Raw genomic sequence first — 27,622 nt, forward strand, 5'->3', positions numbered from 1 at the left:
CCAGTGGTTGGAAACTAGAAGTGAGAAGTCAAGAGGGCCCAGATATCAGGTCAACTAAATACTAAAGGGGGAAAGAAAAACCTTCTACTCCTTTTCTTTTTTTCACATTGAGGTAAAAACACCACAGTTATTTTTAACAAAATAAAAATGTGATTTTTTTCTTTTAGTACTGCCATGTATTATTCTGTGATGAAAAATAATGATGATCCCAGATCTCTACAATAATTTCACTATTTCAAACGCTGACAATAGACCTAAAAAAACATTGATTCTGATAAGTTTTATCCCCTGCCTGAAAGAAGAAGAAAAAATTCAGACATCTTATCTCACAGTCACAGGAGGAATGTGAGAAAACTGCATATATTATATAGTGCTGAAACTGGGGCTTGAGTTCCTGGTTTATGCTTCTTACTTTGCTATTTTAAAAATGGTTTGGTGCTGGTGGGGCTGATTGGAAGTATAATGGAAACCACATGATCCTGAATTATAAATTAATATAAACAAGTTTTCAGATGTGAGATTCTGTCAGCTGAGAAATCAATTATAATTCAGAATTATTCATTTCTTTTTCATCCTATGTAAACATTTTAGCCCTTGTCGTAATTGTGAACGCATGATGTTCATGTTTTCAACTTAGAACACACGATGCTGTGTAATTCAGATTTATTAATGGAGGATCATTAATGTACTTTTTTTTTTTTTTTTAGAAATTTGATTTTTTCTCATTCCTTTCAGGGCGGGGGTGGTTTATTTATTTATTTTTAATAAATCTATTTATTTGTTTATTTAATTTTTTTTTTTTTTTGGCTGCGTTGAGTCTTCGTTGCTGCATGTGGGCTTTTCTCTAGTTGCGGTGAGCAGGGGCTACTCTTTACCACGGTGTGTGGGCTTCTCATTGCTGTGGCTTGTCTTCCCATTAATATACTCTTGACCTTGACTTGTGAGGAATTGGTATTTGTTGTCTCTTTCATTCCGTTGTGAATTTGAATGTGTACCCAGGAGAAGGCATACTCGCCCATAACCAATGATCCCCTTGGATTCGTCTCAGGCCTCGATATACTTTCAAAGTTAGCACAATATTTACTTCCAATTTTTCAAACCATGTTTCCAATATGGCTTTAAAATCTGTGTGTGTTCGTGTGTGTGTGTGTGTGTGTGTGTTATTTGAATAGAGGAAAATATGGGTGTGAAAATATTTAAAAACAGTTGCCTCTCATTTCTCATTCTACTTGCTGAACTTCTATCTCTTCTGCTTTGCATCTCTAGGAAGACATTTGGGGCAGGACCGAAGAAAGGATACACTCCAAATGAGGGAAATAAGTTGGTCCTTCCTTGTGATAAATGCCTTGGACTGAAAACTCTGCCTTGTGTGGTGTGATGGTGTCCAGAGTCTGTGCTCCTGCAGCAAATAACCCCAGCGGGACCAGCATACACCAGAGCCCATCACATTGGGACGGCACATCCGATTAGCAGAACACTCCCCACTTCCCCACCCTCTTGTAAACAGAACACCTGGGGAGTTTTCTGCAGCGGTTCTGCCTCTGAGAGGGGCTGCATGGAATTCCACTCTGAGAGTTTGAACTCATACAGCTCTTAGCACAGATGGTTTGTGGGATTTTTTTCCTGATGCCAATACGGTCAGACGTTTTCTCAAAAAGAAAGTGAGAAATATCAACAGCAGTAATTTCTTCATTTTACCTTATTTAAACTAAATTGTATGGAGGCCCAGACAATTTTTTTTTTCAGATCTGCCTACAGTTACAGTTAGGGTGTCAAGGCAGACTGGGAAGCAGCTTGTTCTTTTGTCACAAGGTAATTAGATGAATGCAGCTGAACCCCTTACACAGCTCTTCAGTCACTATCAAGTAAATTAAGACTATTCTGGGTTAGACTGACATGTTGCAACTGTCTTCAAGTTGAACTGAAGGATTATATTTCATCAAGTACCACCAACGATTTCAAAACCAGAAATCATCAGCTGCATAGCACAGGGAGACCAGCTTGGTGCTTTGTGTCCAACTAGAGGGGTGGGATAGGGAGGGTGGGAGGGAGATGCAAGAGGGAGGAGATATGGGAATATATGTATACGTATAGCTGATTCACTTTGTTATACAGCAGAAACTAACACACCATTGTAAAGCAATTATACTCCAATAAAGATGTTAAAAAAAAAAAACACCCAGAAATCAATCATTTGCAGGGGTCCACTTCTTTCAAATACTTCCATCTTCATGTATCCAGGAGAGAAACTGGCTTTCAGTAACTGTTACTCAAACCTCAAATGCACAGAAAATACGGCAGCTTACAAAAAGCGGAAGAATGACAAATTTTATCTTTGGTGACCAGATGTTAGGTGCTAACGTAGGATGGCAGTGAATGGAGTTTGCAGAAGAGTTAAGTGACCGACATGAGGGTGAATAATGGGAAGTGATGTAAGGGATGTTTTTGTCTAACTTCAGAAGCTTCAGTCACACAAACTTTCAGGATGTTTGCACATTTCCAGGGGGAACAAGCAAAATTAGAACACTCGAGTCAAAGAAGCATCTAAAACCTGATGACTCACTTTCTCTTTCATTTGAATAAAAGCTCTGAACACAAATATGTGGCCTCAATACATCTAAATATGGCACTAGGAAAAGAAGACATGTTCTCAAATAAAGTAACAAAGAGGTGAGTGGTAATTAGCAACTTCTTAAAGATCTCTATGTCTAAGAAAAGATGCTGTTAATTTAGCCATTGAGAATACCTGTTCAGTCTAGGCTTAGGGATCAAACTGCTGTGTTTAGCATAGAGACTGTGTAACTTAGCAGTAGCCTGCCTTTGGACAGCTTACTTAACTTTTGTTCACCTCGGTTTCTTCACCTGTAAAATGGAAATACTAATCATATCTATCTCCTGGGAAGTTGCTCCTTGGAAGAGTGGATTAATTAAGTAATATGTACACAGCACTTAACAAAGTGCTTGGGTCATGGTGACTAGTCAATAAATGCTGAGAGTTATGATGGTGAAGAGTATCCTTTGGAATACTAATGTTCTTGGGATCCCAGTACCTAGAATCCTGGGAGATTCCAAATATTCTGGGTAATGAAATATACAGGTTTAATTTTGATGTTTTTGTGACTTTAAAAATAATGACAAGGGTTATACAGGCTTGTTTTGCCTTTTAAATGAATCAGGCTTGTGTAAATAGATAAAAGTCAATCAGAAGATTAACTATGTGTGAAAACCCCAGGCAACATTGCTCAAAGTCACAGTCAGAAAATATTGGACTCTAATCCTGCAAGGTTCCTGAACACAAGTCAGGCATATCAAAGGTCCACAAATGAAGTAAAGAACAGGAATAACCATTTCTGGTCTGGAAGACTTTCTGTCCTGGGTGGAGACCCAAGGACAAGGAAGCCAAGCTACTTCCCTGTAATGCCTCTGACCCTTAATTATCAAACAAGGGTGTGATGACAGCCCATTTCTTCCTTGGAAATAGTTCCCTTGTGTTCTTTCCCCTTCATACTCCTTAGCACTTCTTAGCCAGATACTCATCACCTTAGGACCAGATTCCTGCCGTCAGCTAACTGTTTACCTTTTGCGAGACTATTTCTTCCATTACCCTAATCCTAACCTAATTCTTTGCTTTTAGTAAGTTTCTTAAGCAATTAGCAAAAGTTTCTGAAAAGCAAGTCTTTCATCTCTCCTTCCATTCATTAAAATTCCTCATCACTTCATACATTCAATAGAAAATGCAGTATCTGGTTATCAAGATTGCAAAGGAATTTTTCTGTATCCCTGAAGGCAATTCTTTTTGCTTTTAACATCTAGTTAAAGAATTAGATATTGTAAAAATGTGATAAGTACCCATAAAGTCAAAGTAATATAAATAAAAATTCTAATAAGAAATATTATGGAATTTAGCAGGCTAAATATAAAATTCATCTGGAAAATAAAACACAAGAATGATTAAGAAATTATTTTTTTTAAATAAAGGGGAATTTTTTCTTCTATAGTAAAGTGTATTCTTAAGTTATAGTAACTAAAACAGTCTGATATTCATGCAAAAATGGAACAATAGATCTATTACACCTAACAGAGAGTTCAGAAACAATATATACATTGAAGTTTAGTAAATGATAAAGGTAGCATTTCATATCAGAGAGGAAAGAATTAACTATTCAGTAAATGGTTTTGTGCCAATGGCTATTCACTTGGGGAAAAAGTTAAATAATTTAAAATCCAGGTAGATTAAACATTTAAATAAAATTTTAAAACTGTTAAAAGATTAGGAGAAAATATGAGGGGATATGTTTATAAATCTGGTGTGGGCAAAGTCTTTGAATCAGTATGCAAAATGCAAGTGCAATAAAGAAAAATATTCATAATTTAACTCAGTGCAAATTACAAAGTTCCTATACTATAACAATTAATGGTCAAGGAACAGACAAGCAGGAAACATTTGTAACAAATATTTAAAAACAAACAAACAAAAACTGGAGATTAAGTATTACATGAAGATGTGGAAAAATGAAGGGCATGCAAATTAGTTAAGTAGCTTTTAGAGAAATTTGGTGGTTTTTATTAAAATAATTATCTTTACTAGAAAAATACTCCCACATAAGTGCAAAGTGATATTTAGGAATATTTTGTTTAGCAGTTTTTGGGAAGAGTGAAAATTGCTAAGCACCTCAGGAAACTGATGATTAAATGATGGTACATTCGTAACTATGCAGCAGTTGAAAGAATAAGGAAGATCTATGTTTGGAGATGGGAAAATATTTTCAAGACATATCAACTTAAAACATGTTGCTAAACTAAATGAACAGTATAATTCCATTTTTGTAAGCAAAACAAAACAAAATTTCACAAAACAAAACTGCATCATATATATATATATATTTAGCTGTATCTCTGCCTATCTATCTATCTATCTATCTATCTAGAAAATGATCTGAGGTGATACAAGCCAAATTGTCAATGGTAGTTTTCCTGTAGTGTGTAATGAAAAGGGAGGAGAATTAATGAAAGCCAAGGAGAATTGGGCTTTATATGTATTTTTAAAATTAGAATGTTTTCATGCACAGCTTGTGAATTAACTGGTTCTTTTTTGTGTGGTTGTTTTTATTTTGTAATTTTCTTTTTTATTAAAGTATGGTTGATGTACAATATAAGTTAAATGTGTACAGTACAATGATTCACAGTTTTTAAAGTTTATACTCCATTTATAGTTATTATAAAATATTGGCTATAGTCCCCGTGTTGTACAATATATCCTTGTATCTTATTTTATACATAATAGTTTGTACCTCTTAATCTCCTACCCCAGTATTGCCCCTCCCCCTCCCTTCTCCCCACTGGTAACAACTACTTTGTTCTCTACATCTGTGAGTCTGCTTCTTTTTTGTTGTATTCACTAGTTTGTTGTATTTTTTAGATTCCACTTAGAAGTGATATCATACAGTATTTGTCTTTCTCTGACTTATTTCACTTAGTATAATGCCCTCCAAGTCCATCCATGTTGCTACGAATGGCAAAATTTCATTCTTTTTTATGGCTAAGTATTCCATTGTCTATATATACCACATCTTCTTTACCCATTCATCTGTTGATGGACTTAGGTTGTTTTCATATCTTGGCAATTGTAAATAATGCTGCTATGAACATTGGGGTGCATATATATTTTCAAATTAGTGTTTTTGTTTTTTTGGATATATACCCAGGAGTGGAATTGTTGGGTCATATTATAGTTCTATTTTTAGTTTTTTGAGAAACCTCCATACTGTTTTCCAGAGTGGCTGCATCAATTTACATTCTCACTAGCAGTGTACAAAAGTTAACTTTTCTCCACATCCTCACCCACATTGTTATTTGTGTTCTTTTTATTGATGCCATTCTGACAGGTGTGGTTTGCATTTCTCTGATGATTAATGATGTTGAGTATCTTCATGTTCCTGTTGGCCATCTGCATTTCCTCTTTGGAAAAATGTCTATTCATTCTTCTGCCCATTTTAAAATAGGGTTGTTTGTTTTTTTGATGTTGAGTTGCATAAGCTGTTAATATATGTTGGATATTAACTCCTTATCAGTCATATTATTTGCAAATATCCTCTCCCATTCAGTAGGTTGTCTTTTCACTTTGTCATTGGTTTCCTTTGCTGTGCAAAAGCTTTTAAGTTTAATTAAGTCCCATTTGTTTATTTTCTTTTTTATTTCCTTTGCTTTAAGAGACAGATCCAAAAAAAACATTGCTGTGATTTATGTCGAAGGGTGCTCTGCCTATGTTTTCTTCTAGAAGTTTTATGCTTTCCGGTTTTACATTTAGGTCTTTAATCCATTTGGGGTTTATTTTGTGTATGGTGTTAGAGGATGTTCTAATTTCATTCTTTTACTCACAGCTGTCCAGTTTTCTCAGCACCATTTATTGAAGAGATTGTCTTTTCTCCATTGTATACTCTTGCCTCTTTTTAAAAAAGTAACAAACTCTATGTGATGTGCTAATCCTATTTAGTACATTTCCCTCTGGCTGAGGAGCTATTGGGTAGCACCTGGCAGAGCAGACAAAGTGATAAATTGAATCAGAGACGTACAGGAAGATGGTCTTCGCCTTTCTCACGTTATTCAAGATAACTTAGAAATGATAGCTTAAGTCTGTTAGAAATGATAGCTTATATCTTGTTGTTTCCTTATATTAATAGAATACTTTGCCCATCCTGTCTCATTAATTAAGAAATTGATGTGCTCCTCAGACAGGAAGAGCAAATTAGTAAGTTGGCTGAAGGGAAACCAAGACTCTGTGAACAAAAAGAGAAGCAGTCTATTGTTTTTTTAGCATCTTTATTGGAGTATAATTGCTTTACAATGGTGTGTTAGTTTCTTCTGTATAACAAAGTGAATCAGCTATAGGTATACATATAGCCCCATATCCCCTCGCCCTTGTGTCTCCCTCCCACCCTCACGATCCCACCCCTCTAGGTGGACACAAAGCACCGAGCTGATCTCCCTGTGCTATGCGGCTGCTTCCCACTAGCTATCTATTTTACATTTGGTAGTATATATATGTCCATGCCACTCTCTCACTTCGTCCCAGCTTACCCTTCCCCCTCCCCGTCCTCAAGTCCATTCTCTGAGTCTGCGTCTTTATGCCCCTAGGTTTTTCAGAACTTTATTTTTTAGATTCCATATATATGTGTTAGCATATGGTATTTGTTTTTTCTCTTTCTGACTTACTTCACTCTGTATGACAGTCACTAAGTCCATCCACCTCACTACAAATAACTCAATTTTGATTATTTTTATGGCTGAGTAATATTCCATTGTATATATGTGCCACATCTTCTTTATCCATTCATCTGTCAATGGACACTTAGGTTGCTTCCATGTCCTGACTATTATAAACAGAGCTGCAATGAACGTTGAGGTAAATGACTCTTCTTGAATTATGGTTTTCTCAGGGTATATGCCCAGTAGTGGGATTGCTGGATCCTATGATAGTTCTAGTTTTAGTTTTTTAAGGAGCCTCCATACTGTTCTCCATAGTGGCTGTATCAATTTACATTCCCACCAACAGTGCAAGAGCGTTCCCTTTTCTCCACACGCTCTCCAACATTTATTGTTTGTAGACCTTTTGATGATGGCCATTCTGACTGGTGTGAGGTGACATCTCATTGTAATTTTGATCTTCTGCCCATTTTTGGATTGGGTTGTTTGTTTTTTTGGTATTGAGTTGAATGAGCTGCTTGTAAATTTTGTAGATTAATCTTTTGTCAGTTGGAGAAGCAATCTATTGAAGACATTAGAGGAGAAGAAGAAAACTGGTTGAAATTACAACAATCAAGCAAAGAGGATGATTAAGAGGAGCCTCGTGGGTGACAGCATGGTGACTTGGATGGATGTTTATACTCTGGATGTGTGCTTAGAGTAGTAGGATGATGACTAAATCTAACCTGGTTTTCTGGCTGGTGAGAAGATGCATCTTCCAAACGGAATGGAGCAGTGAAATGAACAGTAGCAATGATATGCATGTATTGGTTGATATATATCATCTTAGAGTGAAATTTCAGCATAATGTTAAATACTTGGCCTCTATGTTTATAGCAGCTGGTGCGAAAGTAGGGCCTGACTTTCTATTTACCCTAATCTAGCAGAAGTGCCCATGTTCCAGGTGATAAGAATGTGTTCTCAGTACTCGCTTGAGTTTGGTTAACACAACTTCTTTCTCTCTTAAATGGAGTTTTCTGCCTCCTTGAAAGGAGAGTGTCAGACTGGGCCAAACTAGGCCTTGGATTCCAAGTAGAAAGCTGATGGGAAAAAGGGTAATTGAATGAGGAAGAGAGGAAGCTTGGGGCCTCAACTTCATCCTTTGCCAACATCAGACCAGTCTAGTTAACAAGAATGGAGTTTGAAGTGTGTGATTTAAAGAATTTTGAGTTCCCTCTCTCCTCATGTAAGATCCAAGCTAAATCCTCCACACTTTCTCAGACTTTATCTGCTGGAGATCCATCTGGGTTAATTAGTTAACACTCCTGGAAATCAATTTGGTCCTAACATCTGGCTGAGGATAGATACCATGCTGAAAATTATTGTGACTGATGAATTTAAGAAGACAGGGTAAATGTATCTTATGAGTCACTCCTTGAAACCAGAGCCAAGGGCTAGCTCAGCTTTTGCTATAAAGCATGCATTTAGTAAGTACATGAATGAATGAATGAACAAAGAGCTCTGAGATTCAAAACATGGTTTTGGGTATCCATGAAATATTTCAGGGTAGAAGACGGAAATGCCTCTGCAGATTTTGGAAACAAGAAGAGCAGATTATTTAGAGGTCTTGACTGATTCTATTTAAGAAACTCCTTCTCCCCACATTTTTCCATTTCTCTCCTGCTGCAATAGAAACACATTCTAGGACCAGAAGGAGATTTCCCAGGATTAGCTGTGCTCCCAGTGGAGCTTTGTGTGTTTGTAAACACCTAAGAGTTCATTATGATAGTAACTCCCCTTCTCTTACCAAGGAAGCTGGTCCAGGAAACAATGGGGTGGTTTAATGTCTATTTAAGTATAAGCAGAAAAGACATTTGAATGTTTAAGGTCTTAGAAAAAAATTAAATTAAGGGTTTATTTTTATTTTTATTTGAAGTCATTCAAATACAATTAATTGTATTAAACTCACCTGTTGTTAGGTAGACGTGTCAATTGGTTTTGAAAGATGGACAAAATCTGGAAGATAAGGCAGTGGAGTAAGGAATGAATTTCAGGATGCTTGTATAGAAGGAGGTCTGGAAAGTTGGAAGACTCAACTCCAAGGGTGGCATTTGAAAGGATACAATGAAAGTAAAAGAAGTTGGGGGACTTCCCTGGTGGCACAGTGGTTAAGATTCCATGCTCCCAGTGCAGTAGGCCCGGGTTTGATCCCTGGTCAGTGAACTAGATCCTACATGCATGCTGCAACCAAGGAGCCAGCCTGCCGCAACTAAGACTCGGTGCAACCAAATAAATAAATATTAAAAAAAAAAAAAAAGAAGTTGGGTTGATTTGTAACGGGAGAGACAGAAAGAAGGAAAGACTAAGAAATAGATATTGGCCTCAAATATCTATTTGATTTATGGATCATAAAGCAGATAAGTAAACAAGCAGTTAGGGAAGAAAATGAGCAGATGTATAGGAAAAAAGAGAGCTGGTTGACCAAGGAAATAAGAAAAGAATCAGAGGAGATTTAGGAGAGAAACTTGGTAGCAAAGTCAACAAGATGGAGTCTTTCACAAACACTAGTTGTCATTGAATCACTGATGGAATTCTTACCTCTCACCCAGGTTTGAATCTTAACAGGGCACTTTATCCTACCCACCAGTGTTTCAAATATGACTTAAAATAGTGCAGATAGGGAGTTCCTTTGTTGTCTAGTGGTTAGCATTTGGTGCTTTCACTGCCGTGGCCCAGGTTCAATCCCTGGTCGGGGAATTAAGATCCTGCAAGCTGAGTGGTGCGGCGAGAAAAAAAAAAAAAATAGTGCAGATAATCAGTTTTACTTTCTTTCTATATGATTAAAGTGATACATTTTACATATTGACTTTAAAATTTTTTTTTTATTTAAAAAAATTTATTTTTTTAATGCTATTCTTGTCTGCTTACATTCTTTTTATGTATGTATGTATGTATGTATGTATGGCTGTGTTGGGTCTTCGTTTCTGTGCCAGGGTTTTCTCTAGCTGTGGCAAGTGGGGGCCACTCTTCATCGCGGTGCGGGGGCCACTCTTCATTGCGGTGCGCGGGCCTCTCACTATCGCGGCCTCTCATTGCCGAGCACAGGCTCCAGACGCGCAGGCTCAGTAATTGTGGCTCACAGGCCGAGTTGCTCTGCGGCATGTGGGATCTTCCCAGACCAGGGCTCGAACCCGTGTCCCCTGCATTGGCAGGCAGATTCTCAACCACTGCGCCACCAGGGAAGCCCCATATTGACTTTTAATGCAGTATTTGGCCTACAAATAATGAAATTAAGTGTGAATTTGGATTTGGATTGGATACTTCCTAGAGTAATAATACTAGAGGCAAATCAAAGACATGTTTAATTTTAGGAAAATACACTGATTTAAAATCAATCATTTTATTTTGTTTTATTACTTTTTCTAATTTATTCAATGATTATTATTTTTTATTATATAAGTTTCAGGTGTACAGCATTATAGTTCAAGCTACGTATGTATACACTGCAGAGTGATCATCACCACAAATCTAGTAACTGTCTACTACCATACAGTTAACCCCCTTCACTTATTATATTTCCTATTGTTTCCTTTAAAATTATAAGAAAATGATGAATGCTATAAAAGCCACGACTATTTTTAAATGAAATAAATTTAAATGCCTTGTTTCTTGAAAATTTTAATTCACAGTTTATGCAAAAATCATTTTCATTTGGCTGCTGACTTGGTAAATATTTGGAACATAAATTCAAAATATGGATACAAAGATTTTTTAACATATTCTGCTTACTCAAATCCTTAAATTCCCTGTATCATCTGACTTCTACAGCTTAGTGACGGTTCCAGATTGACACAAATCCTCAATTTAGGTGACTTTATCTTGAGAGACTTCAGCAAATCCAGACTTAATGGACCTCTAATAAACATATGGATTAAATGTAGAAATGAGTAAGAGAGAGAGAAAATGTAGTTTAGTTTCAAAATAAATAGCATTTTGAAGACTCAACTGTTCTATTCAGGGATTTTTTTAGATAAAAATATTAATCTTATGAATCTGGTTATATTGAGCTGGGACATCAGGATCAAATATAAATTAAAAACTTGGCTTGCACTGTCTGTATGAGGCTGTTTGTTTATAAGTCAGGAATTTCAGTGTCTGCAAACATCTCATATCATTTCTTGTTTTATGATTTAAAAATTTTTCATAGTTCTTGCTAATTAAAAACACCGTTCTGCCTATGTTAGTCAGTTCTGGTCTTCCAAGGTGCTAAGCAGATGCTAAGACAGAATTAGAAATGTAAGAGATTTACTAGGGGAAAAGTATTGTGAAAGATGAAGTAGAGAGGGGCAGGAGTAGTCAGGAAGAGCCTTCAAACAACGATGCAGGTCTGACTGTGGAAGGAGAGGAGGAAAAGTGGGAGGGTTAGGTAGGAAGAGCCTTCGAGCCCAGGACAGCTCTGAGAAAGCCTTGGCTAGGCCAGTGGTGGAGCCCTGGAACAAAGATTACCCGCTGAGGACTCCTGTGTTGGGCAGAAAGGGCCCAACTCTAGTATTCCTAACAGGCTCAGACTTGGGGGGAGCAGCCTGCGGAGAGTGTTGCCTCAGCAGACCCCGAGGATGTGGCCACTGGAAGTGTCAACCAATACACACTTTGCAGAAGGTTTTCTCTTGAAGGAGGAGCTGAGTGGCACAGCCCCGTGGCTGCCCAGTGGGAAAGAAGAACCCACAATCTAGACAGGGAACAGATAAACTGGAATCTTTTGGTTCAAGTCATTTTGTCTACTCTCTTGTAATAATAATAATAATAATAATGGTAATAATAATAATATCTCCCATGGGTATAGCATGGTACAAATTACAAAGTGCTGTAATATAATTTTCTGGTTTTATCATCCTGACTTCACAAATGAATGGGGCTGAGAGAGGTTAAGTAACATTGCCCAAATTCATTTTTATCAGAGCTATGACTTTCTTCACTAAACCACAGCTGCTTCACTTTCATGCAGATGTAATCTCAAATACTTGATTTTTCTACTCTTTTGGTAAAATATAACATACTGACAAAAAATTAAACATAACTTGTATGTACATTCCAGTGAATAATTATTAAGCAAGTACCTGTTTTACTGCCAATAGAACCTTACTAACATGCCGGAAGTCCTGATATGCCTCTTCCCAGTCACAATCTCATCCTTTTCTGGAAAGGGAACTTTTGGGGGAGCAAAACCTGGAAAAAACTCCAATGTCTATCCATGGGTGAATGGGTAAACAAACTGTGGTACCTCCATACAAAGGAATATACCTATTAGCAGTATAAAAACTACCTATTGATATACACAACAGAAATGGCTCTTAAAATCATTATCCTAAGTGAAAGAAGCCAGACACAAAATGATACATACTGTAAGATTCAGTTATATAAATTCTAGAAAATGCAAACTAACCTATAGTGACAAAAAAAACAAACAAACAGGTTATAGGTTGCCTGAGACTGGAGTCAATAGAGGGATAGACTATTAAGGGGCATCAGACAACTTTTGCGGAGTTGCAAATATTCTGTGTCCATCTGTAGAAACTCATTGAATTGTACACTAAAAAGGATGCATGTATTATAATTATAACTGCAAAATTTTGGAGGGGAAAACCCTCTTTAATGACAACAACAAAAATCTCCAACTATTATTGTATATTTATCTAGTTTTCCCTCTGTTTCTGTCAAGTTTTGATTTTTGTATTTCGAGATTTTTATTATTTGCTTACAAATTTAAACAGTGTGGCATCTTTGTAAAAATTGAACCTTTTATCAATGTAAAATGACTTTATCTCTGGTAATGCTTTTTGCTTAAGAGCAAATTTTGCCTAACATTAATATAGCTACATCTGCCATGTTGTTTGTTAGAATTGCATAGTATATCTCTTTATGTTCCTTTCTTTAATATTTTTCTTTTTCTATATTTTAATACAATTTTTAAAGGTTACTTTCCATTTACAGTTATTACAAAATATTAGCTATATCCCCTGTGTTTTACAATACATTCTTGAGCTTATCTTATACCCATTCTTCTTATACCATACATTCTTGTACCTCCTGCTCCTTCACCCCTATATTGCCCTCCCCCCAAAACTGGTAACCACTAGTTTGTCCTCTACATCTGTGAATTTGCTTTTTTTTTGTTATATTCTCTACTTTGTTGTATTTTTTAGATTCCACATATAAGTGATATCATACAGTATTTGTCTTTCTCTGTCTTACTTATTTCACTTAGCATATGCCCTCCAAGTCCCTCCATGTTGCTACAAATGGCAAAATTTTATTCTTTTTTTTATGACTGAGTAATATTCCATCATCTATACATACCACATCTTCTTTATCCATTCATCTGTTGATGGACACTTAGGTTGCTTCCATATCTTGGTAATTGTAAATAAAACTGCTATGAACATTGGGATACATGTAACTTTTCAAATTAGTGCTTTTGTTTTTTGGATATATACCCAGGAGTGGATTTGCTGGATAATATGGTAGTTCTATTTTTAGTTTTTTGAGAAACTTTCATACTGTTTTCCACAGTGGCTGCACCAATTTACTTTCCCACCAACACCGTACAAGGGTTTCTTTTTCTTCACATCCTTGCCAACATTTGTTATTTATGTTATCATCTTTTTGATGATAGCCATTCTGACAGCTGTAGGGTGATATCTCATTGTGGTTTTGATTTGTACTTCCCTGTGTTCTTTTCTTTAAACTTATCCTTATGTAAAAAGCACACCGTTTTTAGAAACAAGTCTGACAATCCCTGTCTCGTAACTGAAGCATTAAGTCCATTCACATTCTTAAAAGATGACTTTTATGGGTATGGAATTCTAGATTGGCAATTATTTTATTTCTACACATATCATACAATCATACTACTGATTTCCAGCTTCTATTGTTGCTCTTAAAACCATACATTTTTGAGTAAGATTTTTATACCTGATACCAACACACTGCAGCAAGAACAAATCAGGCATTTGTGAAGGGAGGTTAACCTGCCCTCTTAACTCAGCAGTGGTTCTAGCATCCTATGCAGTACAATGAATCCTGTTGGGCAAGCTTATCTCTGGTTGTCCAGATGGTTCCATTTTCACCTTAACTTACACTCTCCTCCAGCTCAGGGATGTTGGATTAAGGAAGGTGGTGGTAGATGAGCTGTGGTGTGGGGTTTTTCTCAGGGGAGCCCATAAAACAGAATGCATCATACATTACATTTCCCAGAGCCTGTGCTCACATGTTGGATTTGACCTTCATAATAAACCCCAGTGGGGCAAATATTTTTACCTGTTTCCTCTTATAGACATGGAAACTGAGACCTGGATAGGTTAAGGAATTTGCTGGAGGTCACGCCTGCTACAAGCTTGCTTGGTGCTATTCTAAAACACTGCTGGGATCTTAGGGATTTATTTTTAGTTTCAGTAGAGCTATGGGTTATATGTTGGTCTGTAGCAGCACTGTCCAAAAGAAGTATAAGGTGAGCTGCATATGTAATTTAAAATTTTCTGGTAGCCATGTTAAAAAGTAAATGAAGCATGAAAAAAAAAACCTATATCTGTATCATTCTTTTGATAATATACCTTTTTTCTTGTGCCTGTTTTAAGAGAGTTGCACTTTCTTTGGTGTTTTGAAGTTTCATTATGACATTTCTAAATGTGGTTTCATTTATTGAATCTGTTTTACTGAGTTCTGGAAAATTATCCACTATTACCTTAATTATTACCTTTAATTATTACCTTTGTCCTCATCACTTTTCTGAATTTGTCCCCTTCTGGAACTCTGATTAAAAGTATGTTAACTCTTCTTTCTATCATCCATCTCTTAACTCTACAACGTATTTTCCAACTTTTTGTCTCTGTATGCTGAATTCTAGTTAATTTTCTGGTCTATTTTCCAACTCACTAAATCTTTTCCAGCTGTATCTCATTATCTCTTCACCCCTCAACTAAGTTATTATGCTTGTCTCTTATGTTTGTTTCTTTTATACTATTTCTTTCTTTCTTTTTCAAATTTGCTAGGTTTATTTTTATAGTTTCCTTTCCTTGTAGGAATTTTCATTTTCTTTAATATCTTTAAGCAGAGTAAGCATACTTGTTTTATTTCTGGATCTGATCATCTCAACATCTCAAATATTTTGGGATCTGTTCTGTAACTTTATTTTGCTGCTGATTATTTTTCATGGTGCCTTATTTTCTTGTGTATTTTTACTTTATTATTTTTATTGTGGACTACTCAATATTTCTTGAAAAATTACTTTATTTATGATTCTTTGAGGCCTAAGATTAAGGTGCCTTCCTGCAGACAATCTGCATTTCCTTCTGCAGACCCCGTGGGCACTACTAATTTGGTAATGCCACCAACCAAGTTTATGGCTTGAAATTGACTGACTGCCCAAATAATATAACCCAAACTTTGGACCTATCCCAGGATAAGGTTGTGGTGACCACAACTTCTCAGGAACTTTCTCTGCCCTCTTATCTTTTTCCTCCATTTACACTGTATCATGGCATTAACCTTCTCTACAGTCACCTGAGGGATGTGTATGGGGTTGGGGTAGGGGACTTATTTCTGATTAGTTTTTGCCCTGAGATAAGCCCCATGGTACCTAGCTTAATGAGGGGAGGGTCTCATCATAAACCTACCACCTGGAGTGGACTCTCTGCCATAACTTCTGACTGTTTCATCTCCTGAGTCCAAATTTACTGAGTTCAGCAAATGCTCTCAAGGCTTCAAAAGAAGCTTCATCCTTTCATTTATTTCTCTGGTTCCCAATTTCCTTTAGGTTTCAACTTGATAGTCTCTTACTATTTCGTTAAATATTTATTCTTTTAAGAGGATTAAAAAAAAACTTACACAGTATTTTATTTGTTTCCAGCAAGAGTTTTGTCCAAATCTAGTTTGTTGTTTACTGGAAACAGAAATGTTTTTTTCTTAGTCCTATGATAGGAATCATAACATGAAAGTTAACTAATGTAAATGATTAGAACACATCTTTGAACATGGAAGAATAATACAGTGTGGAAAAGCACCACACTGTTTTGCAGTGCATAAGAAAAATAAGTTTGGCTTGGGATGTGAGGCACTTATTTCCTTTTTCAAGATACGATTTTGCAGCCTCAAAACTGGTTAGACTGTGTTACCCAGTGGAATTGTCTAACTCTTCACTTCATCCTTAAAAGACTCTAATCCCAAAGCAAATATGTCTTAGTCCACTTAAGCTATTATGACAGGAAACCACAGACTGGGTGGCTTATAAACAATAGAAAATTATCCCTCACATTTCTGGAGGCTGTAAGTCCAAGATTAAGGCACCTGTAGATTTGGTGTTTGGTGAGAATGTGCTTCTGTTCGTAGACAGCTGTCTACTTGCTGTGTCCTCACATGGCAGAAGGTACAAGAGATCTCTCTGAAGACTCTTTTAGAAGGGCACTAATCCCATTCAGGAGGGCCCCACCCACATGACCTAATCATCTTCTGAAGACCTACCTCCTAATACCATCACATTGGGCATTAGGATTTAACAAATAAATTTGGGGGGAACAAAAACATGAAGTCTATAGCAGTATGAAACACATGGATGCCTATGGATGGTCAGTTATACAATGGAGGGTCACATCTTGAATAGAAGGGTTAGGAAATACTCCACCCTGTTTAATCTATAATTTTCTCTACTGCTTGAAACTTGTTGAAAGACATGGAATTTTAGGATAAAAAGAGAAATTTTGATTTCATGGTTTATTTTGAAACTTATTATCAAATACATCATTCCTGGGACATGGTAAGTTTGGAATAGACCACAAAAATAATTAATGCTAATAGATACTAAAATAAAGTCTACAGAGAAACAAGAGAGTTGGTTTTTCACTCCCATTCCATGTTAATTAATAAGATTAGTTAGAAGGGTATCATCTACTGTGATTTGTCAACTAGTAGTAGACAGACTTAAAGACCAATTTCTTACTTGAAATATGGGTGAAATAAACATTAGGAGAAATAAAGTTTCAATTTTTCATCATGAATGTGACGTTAAAAAAATAAGTTCATATTTGCATTGCAATGAGGACTCCTGCGAGAGAATGTCAGTCTATAATGAGTGGTAAAATAAGACAGGGTGCTAAAACTTACAATGCCGTATTAGTAAAGCTCAGTATCTGTTTCCCAGAAAAGAAGAACATTCAAGCCACTGTTTTTTGGTGAGGAGAGAGACAATATATATGGAAGTCATCAATTCCAAATAACCCACTTTTTAAGATCTTCCTGCCACTTCTGACATTATATGTTAAAAAAATACTTCCAAGAATGTAAATAGAATATTTCCTGTATTTCAGCAGCCAATAGAATATTTCCTGTATTTCAGATATGTTTACTGGTATCTGTAGCTTTACTAAGACAAAAAGTCAATATATCAACATGAAATTGGGTAGCATGAGGTCTGCAGATTGTTAGAAACTGTACCTTTCAAACATCAGCCTTTGTTAGTATTTACCAAATTAATCTTTGGGAGATAATTCGGGAGAACCCCTGTCATATGTTAAAGTTCTAGTTTTAAAATATTAACTCATTACAAAATTAAAATAAATGGGACACAGTTGAGTGATTTGTAGACACATAGTTTGATTACGGCTCTTTAGAAGACTAACAAACCTGAGGAATTGGCTAATTTGAAGATATTGCTAATATAGCAGCCTTCTATATATTGATCAATGAAAATTTAGGAATATACTTAATCATATTGGGCCTTAATTCTTTTCACAGAAGTTCCTAGTAGAATAGATGATAACTTGGTAATTCCTTATTCAGGATGTTACAAATCTGTAAGCTTCATGTGCTGTGCTAATCTGATATACTTAATTTTTTTTTACCAACCAGAAATTATTTTTTACTGGGCACATTTAGTAGAAGGACTTTTTCTTTAAGTTTCCATCAACCAATGATAAGGGCAGTTGAGGCATCAGATCCAGAGAAGCTGGGGTTTCCTGCTTGAGCTCAGGCTAGGGTTACAAAGGACTGAAGATTTATTGTCTCAAACAGGCTCAAGAATATCTGGTCATTGTCATGCAGATTCTTATTATGTTGTTTGTACATGTCTAAAAATAGACTATTTTTTTTTTACCATGTCCTACTTAGCTTTTCTCATATTTTCTTTCTTTTCTCTCTTCATTTCCCCTTTCCTGGTGAACTGATGATGAATAAGGCTAGGTTCTTCAACTGCTAGTCAGTCCTCCTCTCCCAGACCCAGGGTTGAGCTCACAATCACAGCATCAGGTGCCACTGTGGATGGAGGAGACTCAAGTGAGCAGATGAGCCCTTTCTAAGTCTCACCATAAATTTCCAGATTGCTGAACTACTGCCCACTCGTTACCCCGGTTACAGCCCACACACTCTGTCTCCTCACACTCATAGATGTTCCTCAATAAAACAAAGTTCATTATTACCAAAGGAATTTTTTTTTTTTTGCTTCTCCCTTGAAGGAACAAATTATTCTTGCATTGAACTTGCTGCCTACTCACGCCCAGTCTCCTTTTGTGCCTTCCATGTCTCCAGCCCCGCTCCCTTTGCATTCCCTCTGCACTGCTGAACTTAACAGATTTCCATCTGTGGAGCAGCAAACCAAGGCGGGGCAGCAATACAATAGGCCTTCTTTGGGAAGGACAGAGCGAGGCATCTGGTTTCCCTCCTGGATGCAGCCTGCTTCACTCATTTTACAGCTTTCACAAACTCCCAGCCTTTGTGCTTCCAGACCTATATATATTTTAAAAGGTTATTGATGTAAAAACATCAAGCCATACTAAGTCAAATTTCTTCTGGCTAAAAAAAGTTTGTGATGCTAAGGGCAAAAATAAACCTTTACTAGGCTTCCACAAACATTAATTATTTCGGGAATAGAAAAGTAATGCCAATAGGTGAAGCTGAGTGGATATAAGACAATAAGGAATGGGGAGGTCAGTGAGGCACTAGATCGCTAGTCTTATCTAAAAGGGGTCAGGGACTTCCCTGGTGGCACAGTGGTTAAGAATCCGCATGCCAGGCTTCCCTGGTGGCGCAGTGGTTGAGAATCTGCCTGCCAATGCAGGGGACACGGGTTCGAGCCCTGGTCTGGGAAGATCCCACATGCCGCGGAGCAACTAGGCCCGTGAGCCACAACTACTGAGCCTGCGCGTCTGGAGCCTGTGCTCCGCGACAAGAGAGGCCGTGATAGTGAGAGGTCTGCGCACCATGAAGAAGAGTGGCCCCCGCTTGCCGCAACTAGAGAAAGCCCTTGCACAGAAACGAAAAAACTAAATAAATAAATAAATTAAAAAAGAAAAAAAAAAAACCAATGCAGCCAAAAATAAATAAATAAATTTATTAAAAAAAAAAAAAAGAATCCGCCTGCCAAAGCAGGGGACACAGGTTTGATCCCTGGTCTGGGAAGATCCCACATGCTGCAGAGCAACTAAGCCTACGCACCACAACTATTGAGCCTGCGCTCTAGAGCCTGTGAGCCACCGCTACTGAGCCCGCGTGCCACAACTACTGAAGTTTGTGTGCCTCGAGCCCGTGCTCTGCAACAAGAGAAGCCACCGCAATGAGAAGCCTGTGCACCACAGAAAAGAGCAGCCCCTGCTTGCCACAACTAGAGAAAGCCCGCACGCCGTAATGAAGACACAATGCAGCCAAAAATAATAAATAAATAAAACTAAATTAAAAATAATAATAAAAGGGGTCAAAGCCAATTGTAAAATGGCCAAGACAAATTTTTCAAGGACCAGATTCTGCCGATGAAGCCATCGGTTTGCAAAACATTTGAATATTTATATGACATGTACCCAAAGCTAAGTTTTAATAATATACGCTAAGTATTTCTGTGCATCTATAATGCATGCCATCACCAGCCCAGGAAACCAATGTTTGTGCTGATGTGCCATCTACAACGTCTATATCCAAATTAACTCTGTGTAAAGAAGTGAGCTCCCCAAGGCTCCAGCTGAATTTCTGCTCTGGTTTCTCCAAGTCAAGCAAACAAGCTGACTGTTTGCATTAATTTTCCAGTAGAACTGTGGTCTGCAAGCAAGGTCTGCTGCTTTCCCCAGGGGCAGTGCTCTCCCCCAGCGTGATGATCTATTACATGTCTAGAGAAGATAGACTTGAAATACTGTTACTCGAAAGAAACTGATGGTTCAGAAGTGCTGCTGGAGCACAAGGAGAAAAGAGTTTGTTCATGTTCCATTGTTATGGAAAATACTTAGGGTGCCTAGTCAATCAGGTAGAGAAACAACTTTAGATTTTAGATACATAAATCAGAAAAAAAAAATGCCATCACTCCAGTCCTATATTTTTGGATTCTAGACATAATTACCTGAAACCAAGATCACGCTGCAGGAGTGGGAGGCCTCATCTCCCCAGCCTTGAAGTGCAGGAATAACTATAAGGCCTCCAGAGAGCCCTGCGCATTCGGGACCACTCTGTCTTTGTCTTAAAAGAGACAAGCCGAATAAACAAGGGCCCTTGGAAACAGAAAAAAAAAAATTTTGGGGGGAAAATATTTTTAGAAAACAAATATCTAACCTAAACTTTCCTGCTTTCCATTTTATTCTCTCACATTCATTCATGAAACTTAACTTTAAACCAGAGGATGTTTGCATTCAGGGAAAGAGAGATCATGCCAAGCTTTGCCCGCATCTTGTCCTCTCCATTTTGGGACAGACTGTGGCTGTGGAGCATACAGTTTGCCCTTCTTTTGACTATTCTGGCCTGATTCTGGGATCGCCCAGTAACCCAGGCTTCTAGCCCCATTGAGCTTTCTTTTAATTTGGTCCAGTTCAGGCTTCCCTGACTGAACCAGAGGGAAGACAGCTTCTGCCTTCTCCTTCAACTGTTGCTTAGCTTTGAGGATGAGATGTTTGCAGACCTAAAAAGATTTCTTGGATACCAAAGGTTAAACAAAAGTAGCAGGATAAAATTCTTGTCTCTTCTGTTAAAATAAAAAAAAATAAAGAAAATATTAACACATACAAAGTAGTTTAAAAACAGCATTTGATGTTGCCAGTATGGCGCATCTAATAGGATAATGAATCCTCAATTATCCCACAAGCATATACAATTCAGATGATAAATGCATTCACTGGTACTCCTGACCTTAGGATAATAGTTATATTTATTAAGTATCCACTAGTGTCAGCCCAAAATATATATTAACTCATTACATCTAAAAACAACTCAAGAAGGCAGATATTATTACAAACATCTTCATTTTAGGGGTGGGAGAATTAAGGTACAAAAAGACAGAGTAAATTGCCTAAGGTCCAGCAGCTAGCAAGTGCCAGCACTAGGAATTTAACTCAAAGTTTCTGTTCTTTCCACTTAGACATTCCACAGCCTCAAAGGATCGAGGGGTCTTAATCCCTTCAAGAGGCCCCATACTTGCTCCATGAATGCAAAGCATGAGCCCTGACCCCAGCATGACTGTTGCTCAACCTCACCGAGTTCGCATGCAGGCTGTCTCAGTTTTCCTCTAGGGACAAGGAAATGAATGTTGTGTGAAATAAAGCTCACAAAAATCCCCCAAACTCAAGAATATCTGGTCTCTGTTTTCTCTTGGGAAGGAAACTGATGATTTATAGCCACACAGGTGGGGGTTTTCAGGCTTTAGAGAAGGGGAAGGGAAAGAGGGGTGAGGATATACTTCCATAAAAACACCCATCATAGCTGTGTATCAGCACAGCTGTCCTGGAGAGACAACATGCAAGTGTCTGGCTCAGTGCCTGTGTACAATAAGTGCCTGATAATTGGTGAATGCTCTCCTGACGGTCGAACAGTTCTGTTCTGTGGGGGAGGGGAGGTGGAGAGGGATTCAAGACTCTGGCAGGATTGTCTAAAAGCATGGATTATCAACTCTTTCTTATCCAACTCTCAAGTGGGAGCTTTGCTCTTAAGTCTTATTTAATATCTCACCTTCTCTCTTAAATTATTCTCATGTAGCCAAGGCAACAAAATTTAACATTCTCATTTTACTCTTTCTCTTTGGTCCAGCCTATCTGACCTCTTCTGTTCAGTTTCCCAGTCACCGCCCCCCCCAAAGATTAACACTGTTTTAATTACTACCCCACTAATCTGGAAAAGCTGAGAAAGCCAGTCAAAAAGCCTTCAAGAAGGTACAGCTCTTCTCATTAGTATTATTATTCAGTGAGGGAGCCTATTAATTCCAAGAATATTCCTGAAAGAATTAAAGTTGCCAAACAGATGCGTAGGTTCAGGAATAAAAGACAGAAGATGTGAAAAATGTAGCACAGTTCCTGGTCCAGAGAACAGACTGAACAAACGTTAGTTGTCTTTCTCCACAAAGTCCTGCTCACAAAACTTATGAAAATATTAAAAGAGGTGATGTGTATTCAGATGTGTTCTAGAGAGTAAAGCTCGACGAAAGTAACCTATTCTTAATACAATTCTGTGGTTGAAAGTTAACTCATGGCCTCTCCTCGTTGCAGTCACCTGCCAACCCTCTCATGTCACTTCTCCTCAATCCTCGAGGTTTTGGGTCACTCTGTCCTACTTTGCCCCGGTCACATTGACCATTGTAGTCTTAATAGTCACATTGATGATCCTCCCAGGACCTTAGCCTCTTGGTTCCTTGACTTCTTCCCTCCTGTTATCTTGCCCTCCACCCTCCCTTAGACACTTACTTTACAATCTCAGTTGTAACCATCCTGCTCTCTCCTGCCCCCTTCTCTTTTCAGCTGCTTCATTTACTGTCCCCCATCCAACCATCCATTGACTCACTAGGATACAATGTCCTTCACCACCTCATGCCTTCACTTATCCAGATTAACTTCCAGAGCAAACCATTTCAACTAGTCCCTAGGATATTCCTTCAAATCCTCTGTCTCTCTCTTGTGTACTGAGTTCTGGGAAGCCTCCTTCCTGTCCACACCTCCACCCAGGCTCTTAACTACTCACTGTGCTACCACCGGAATGCTGTGAAAAAGGAAAGAGGCATATGTGACTCAGTAACATTCAATGAAGTAATTACATCGTCATGTTCATGACAAATTGCCCAGCAAGAGTGCTAACATTATGATCTCAGCTACAGTTTTCCTCTGGGAGAGGAAAGGGTTCCTCAGGTTTCTCCAAGTGGTCAGTTGTAAATCCTAACCTGGCTGATTGCAGGGTGTTAGCTGCCACCTTGGCCTTTCCTCTGAGGTTTACAGGTGGGTGTGGGAGAAGGTTCAAAGCAGAGGAAACACATCTAAAGGCTCTGACAAGGGAAAGAGCCTCTTGTATTGTTGTGTTTCCGGAAGGGAAAAGTGGCCATGGTGACTGAACAGCCAGGAGGAGAAGGAATAAAAAAGTATAACTCTGTAGGTGTGAATCGGTCCTGCAGGCATCACAGGCCATGGTTAGAAATTTAGACTGGTTTCTGTGTGTGGTAGAAAATCCTTGAATAGAGTTGTCTAAAGTTTTAAACTGATTAGTCTGGCTGCTGTGTGAGGAAATGATTTATAAGGACCAAAGCAGATGTTAAAGAGAAATGAGGAAGCTATTGTAGGAAACCAGGTGAGAAATTATGGCACTTGGACTGGGGCCCTGAGCAACGGAATGGAGAAGAGAATTGCCAACTATTTTAGGGGCAGAAATGACCAGATGTGTGTGATATATTGGATGTAGGGAGTGTGAGAGAAAGAAAGGATTCAAGGATAATTCTTAGGGTTTTTGGCTTATGCCGTGGATGTGAAGACTGAGACAAGCAAATGTTGGGAGGAGGGCACACAATCAAGAATGGGTTTTGTTTTGTTTTGTTTTATTTTTATTTAATTAATTTATTTTTAAGTTTGAAAATTTTTTTCAATTGAGGTACAGTTGATTTAAAATGTTGTGTTAGGGGCTTCCCTGGTGGCGCAGTGGTTGGGAGTCTGCCTGCCGATGCAGGGGACACGGGTTCGAGCCCTGGTCTGGGAAGATCCCACATGCCGCGGAGCAACTGGGCCCGTGAGCCACAATTACTGAGCCTGCGCGTCTGGAGCCTGTGCTCTGCAACAAGAGAGGCCGCGATGGTGAGAGGCCCGCGCACCGCGATGAAGAGTGGCCCCCGCTTGCCACAACCAGAGAAAGCCCTCGCCCAGAAACGAAGACCCAACACAGCCATAAATAAATAAACCCAAAGGAAAAAAAAAAAAAAGAGTGGTATAATAATATTTTAAAAAAATAAAAATAAATAAAAATAAAAATAAAATGTGTTAGTTTCAGGTGAAAAGCAAAGTGATTTAGTTTTATATTTATATATATATATATATAAAACATATATATATATATATGTTTATTTATTCTTTTTCCGATTCTTTTCCATTATAGGTTATTATAAAATATAGAGTATACTTCCCTGTGCTATACCGTAGGTCCTTGTTGGTTATTTATATATAGTAGTGTGTATATGTTAATCCCAAATTTCTAATTTGTCCCTCCCCACCTTTCTCCTTTGGTAACCATAAGTTTGTTTTCTATGTCTGTGAGTCCGTTTCTGTTTTGTAAATAAGTTCATGTGTATCACAGATATGTTAAGTTGGAGAGACCTGTAGGACCTGCAAATGATGATACCAGTTGGCAGTTGCATTTATAAGACTGAAACTCAGAGAGGCAGTTAGACTGGAAACACCAAGTTGGGCATCAATGGTGTGTAGAAGGCACTTAAAGCCACAGGAAAGAGTGAGATAACTTAGGTGGAAAACTGTAGAAGGAAGACCTCAGAGCCCAGGATCAAGTGTGACAAACACCAACTTTGAAAGGTTAAATGTAGAAGGAGAACTAACAGCAGACACAGAAAAAGAACCAAGAGAGGAGATAACCTGCAGAATCTGCTTGAGTTACTAGAAAGGACACGTGATGGCATTTAAGCTTCTGTTTCTGAAGAACAGAGAGACACGTGCTCACTAAAGTCCGAGCTTTCTTCTAATATGGTTTCCCCACATACTCCACATCTCCTAGGCCTGACTCCAAATTAAACTGAGAGATACACTTTTAGATATTTAGTCTAAGAAAGAGAATTTGTGGGGCAAAGAGGTAGGGAACCACAGCCTGAAGATTGTCAAAAAAGATCAAAAGAAATTATATTTTCCATCATCTCTCTGTGCCCTAGTCTCCTATTTTTACTTTCAGGAAAACATGATTTCTGTCTTTTCTTATTCTTAATTCAAAAAGAAAAAAGTGAGAGGGAGGAAGAAGAGGAGAATAGTACAGAGAAGTTGAACTAAATGATAATTTCTTGACTAGATTATATATTTATAATTCATAACCAAATCAAGAAGATTGTCTTTGCCACTGTTATTAATTCACTGAATATTATTAGTACAAACATTGCACTGAGCATCTTTTCTGGGATATATGGAATTCTTAAATAAAGTTGCAGGAAAACGGAAAACAAATAGCCTCTGGGAACCATCTGAAAGTGCTAGGAAAAGATGTCTAGCTCAGCGGCATACACTGAACTCAACGTAATGAGGTATACTGATGATTCAACAAGTAGGCAAGTATTCCCTGTCCTTCAATGACCTTTTTTTCTCTATTTTTCCTCCACCTTCCTAGAGCAATATCTGATTAATAATGAGAAACGGGACATTTCTCTGGGCCTGGGAATGGAGCCAGTAGCTTTCTATGCAAGATGTCATTGAGACAGTCTGGGATCTGCGAACAAAGAAAATAGGAGTAAGAGCAAGAAAGTGGAGAATCGATGGTCTGGAGTCTATTGGGAATTGCGTAAGTGCCACTGCTCTTAGCTTGCTTATATTCTGGATTGGCTGTGGCACTTCGGCAGAGTAGTCAAATATAAAGTGGTCAGGGACAGCCTAAAGAGAAATCCATGTTGGTTTTATGTTTTAGGGTATTTTGTTGTTTGTTTGTTTGTTTGTTTTAACAGAAAATTTGTTTCCATGTAGTCCTTGTAGTGGACCCTAGAAATCCCCACCTGGTATTCACCCTTTGGTAGAGTTCCCTCTTACACCGTATCAGGAGCTCTCTGTGTGGCCATTAGAATATGGCAGAAGTGTTGGCACATGACTTCCAGTTAGGTTGTAAAAGGCATTGGACATCTACCTTACTCTCTCTTTTGGATTGTCATTCTGATGGAAGCTAGATGCTGTGATGTGAAGGTGCTCAAGCAGCTCCATGGAGAGATGTACGTGGAGAGGGACTCAAAGCTCCATCCAGTAACTATGTAATGAGCCATCTGGGAAGCAGATGCGCCAGCCCCTTCGGATGATTGCAGCCATGGCCAAATCTTGATGCCACCTCGTGGAGAGACCCTGAGTCAGAACCACCTACCCTGATAAGTTGCTCCCAGATTCAGAAAATGTGAGATAATAAATGTTGTTCTAAGCTGTTACATTTTGGGGGGCAACATATAAGCACCAATAGACAGCTAATGCAAGCCTTTTTGTGCACAGAGCTGGAAATAGTACTTGGTAAGTCTTGGCCCTAAAGAAGCATGTGGCAGATGAAGAAAGTATAAGGTGACAATCCTTGGAGTTAGATAGACACTTAGATGTAAATCAACTGTAGGAACTAAGAAAAATTTCATCGAAGCAGGCAGAATTTCACAAATGGAGAACATTTGACATTCCATGCAGCAGGCAGCACAAGGGAGGACTGTCAGGGAATTTCAAGGTCAGGAGCACACTTACAGGCAGACTGGGTGACAACCAGGAGCCTATCAGCTGGCGGTGCTCTCATGTCCTGGCAGGCTGCACCAGGAAAGAGTCTTATAGCAGACGAAGGCCCCAGACAGAAGCTGGGCCTCATGGAGAGGATGCCACTTCCTGAGAGAAGATGGATACAAGGAAAGAGGGACTGAGGACAGGGTTGTCAAGAAGAGGTTCAGGTGCAGGGAAAGTACATGATTTCAGAGATAATAATGGGTGTACAAAGTAGGGTCAAAACTGGGGACTCAATCCAGCTGTTAGAAAAGGCCCTTGAGGTCAGAACACAATTAGTGGAGAAGTTGACTTGTTGCTGAATCCCTCAGAAATTAACTGAAGCTCCTATGAATGGGATGAATCCACCTGCCTAACTTCAATAGTGGTCACTGAGCCTAAGACAGAGCTAGATCTGTAGGCGGGGATCCAGGTCTGAGAGGGAGACAGGGTTGGAGAAGCAGAACTCTAGGCAGACTCTTGAGCTTAGATTGTTTCTTTGATTCACACATATAGTTTACAACAGCTGGGCCTACTTCTCCTATTTTATCCTTAAGTGTGTAAGGATAGAATCTCATTTTTTGTTTCACCCAAAAGTAGAATTATTTCCACTTCAACATTTGCTGGATAATGTAGTTTAGTTTTCTTTCCTCTTTCTTTTTTCTCTTTCTGTTTTCATGATTCATTATCTGTGGGAACTATGGAGTGATAATAATCTTTACATTTGTAGAAGCACTTTATAATTTTCAAAG

The sequence above is a fragment of the Balaenoptera ricei genome, chromosome 17 (genome assembly GCF_028023285.1).
Source record: "Balaenoptera ricei isolate mBalRic1 chromosome 17, mBalRic1.hap2, whole genome shotgun sequence".
Lineage (NCBI taxonomy): Eukaryota > Metazoa > Chordata > Mammalia > Artiodactyla > Balaenopteridae > Balaenoptera > Balaenoptera ricei.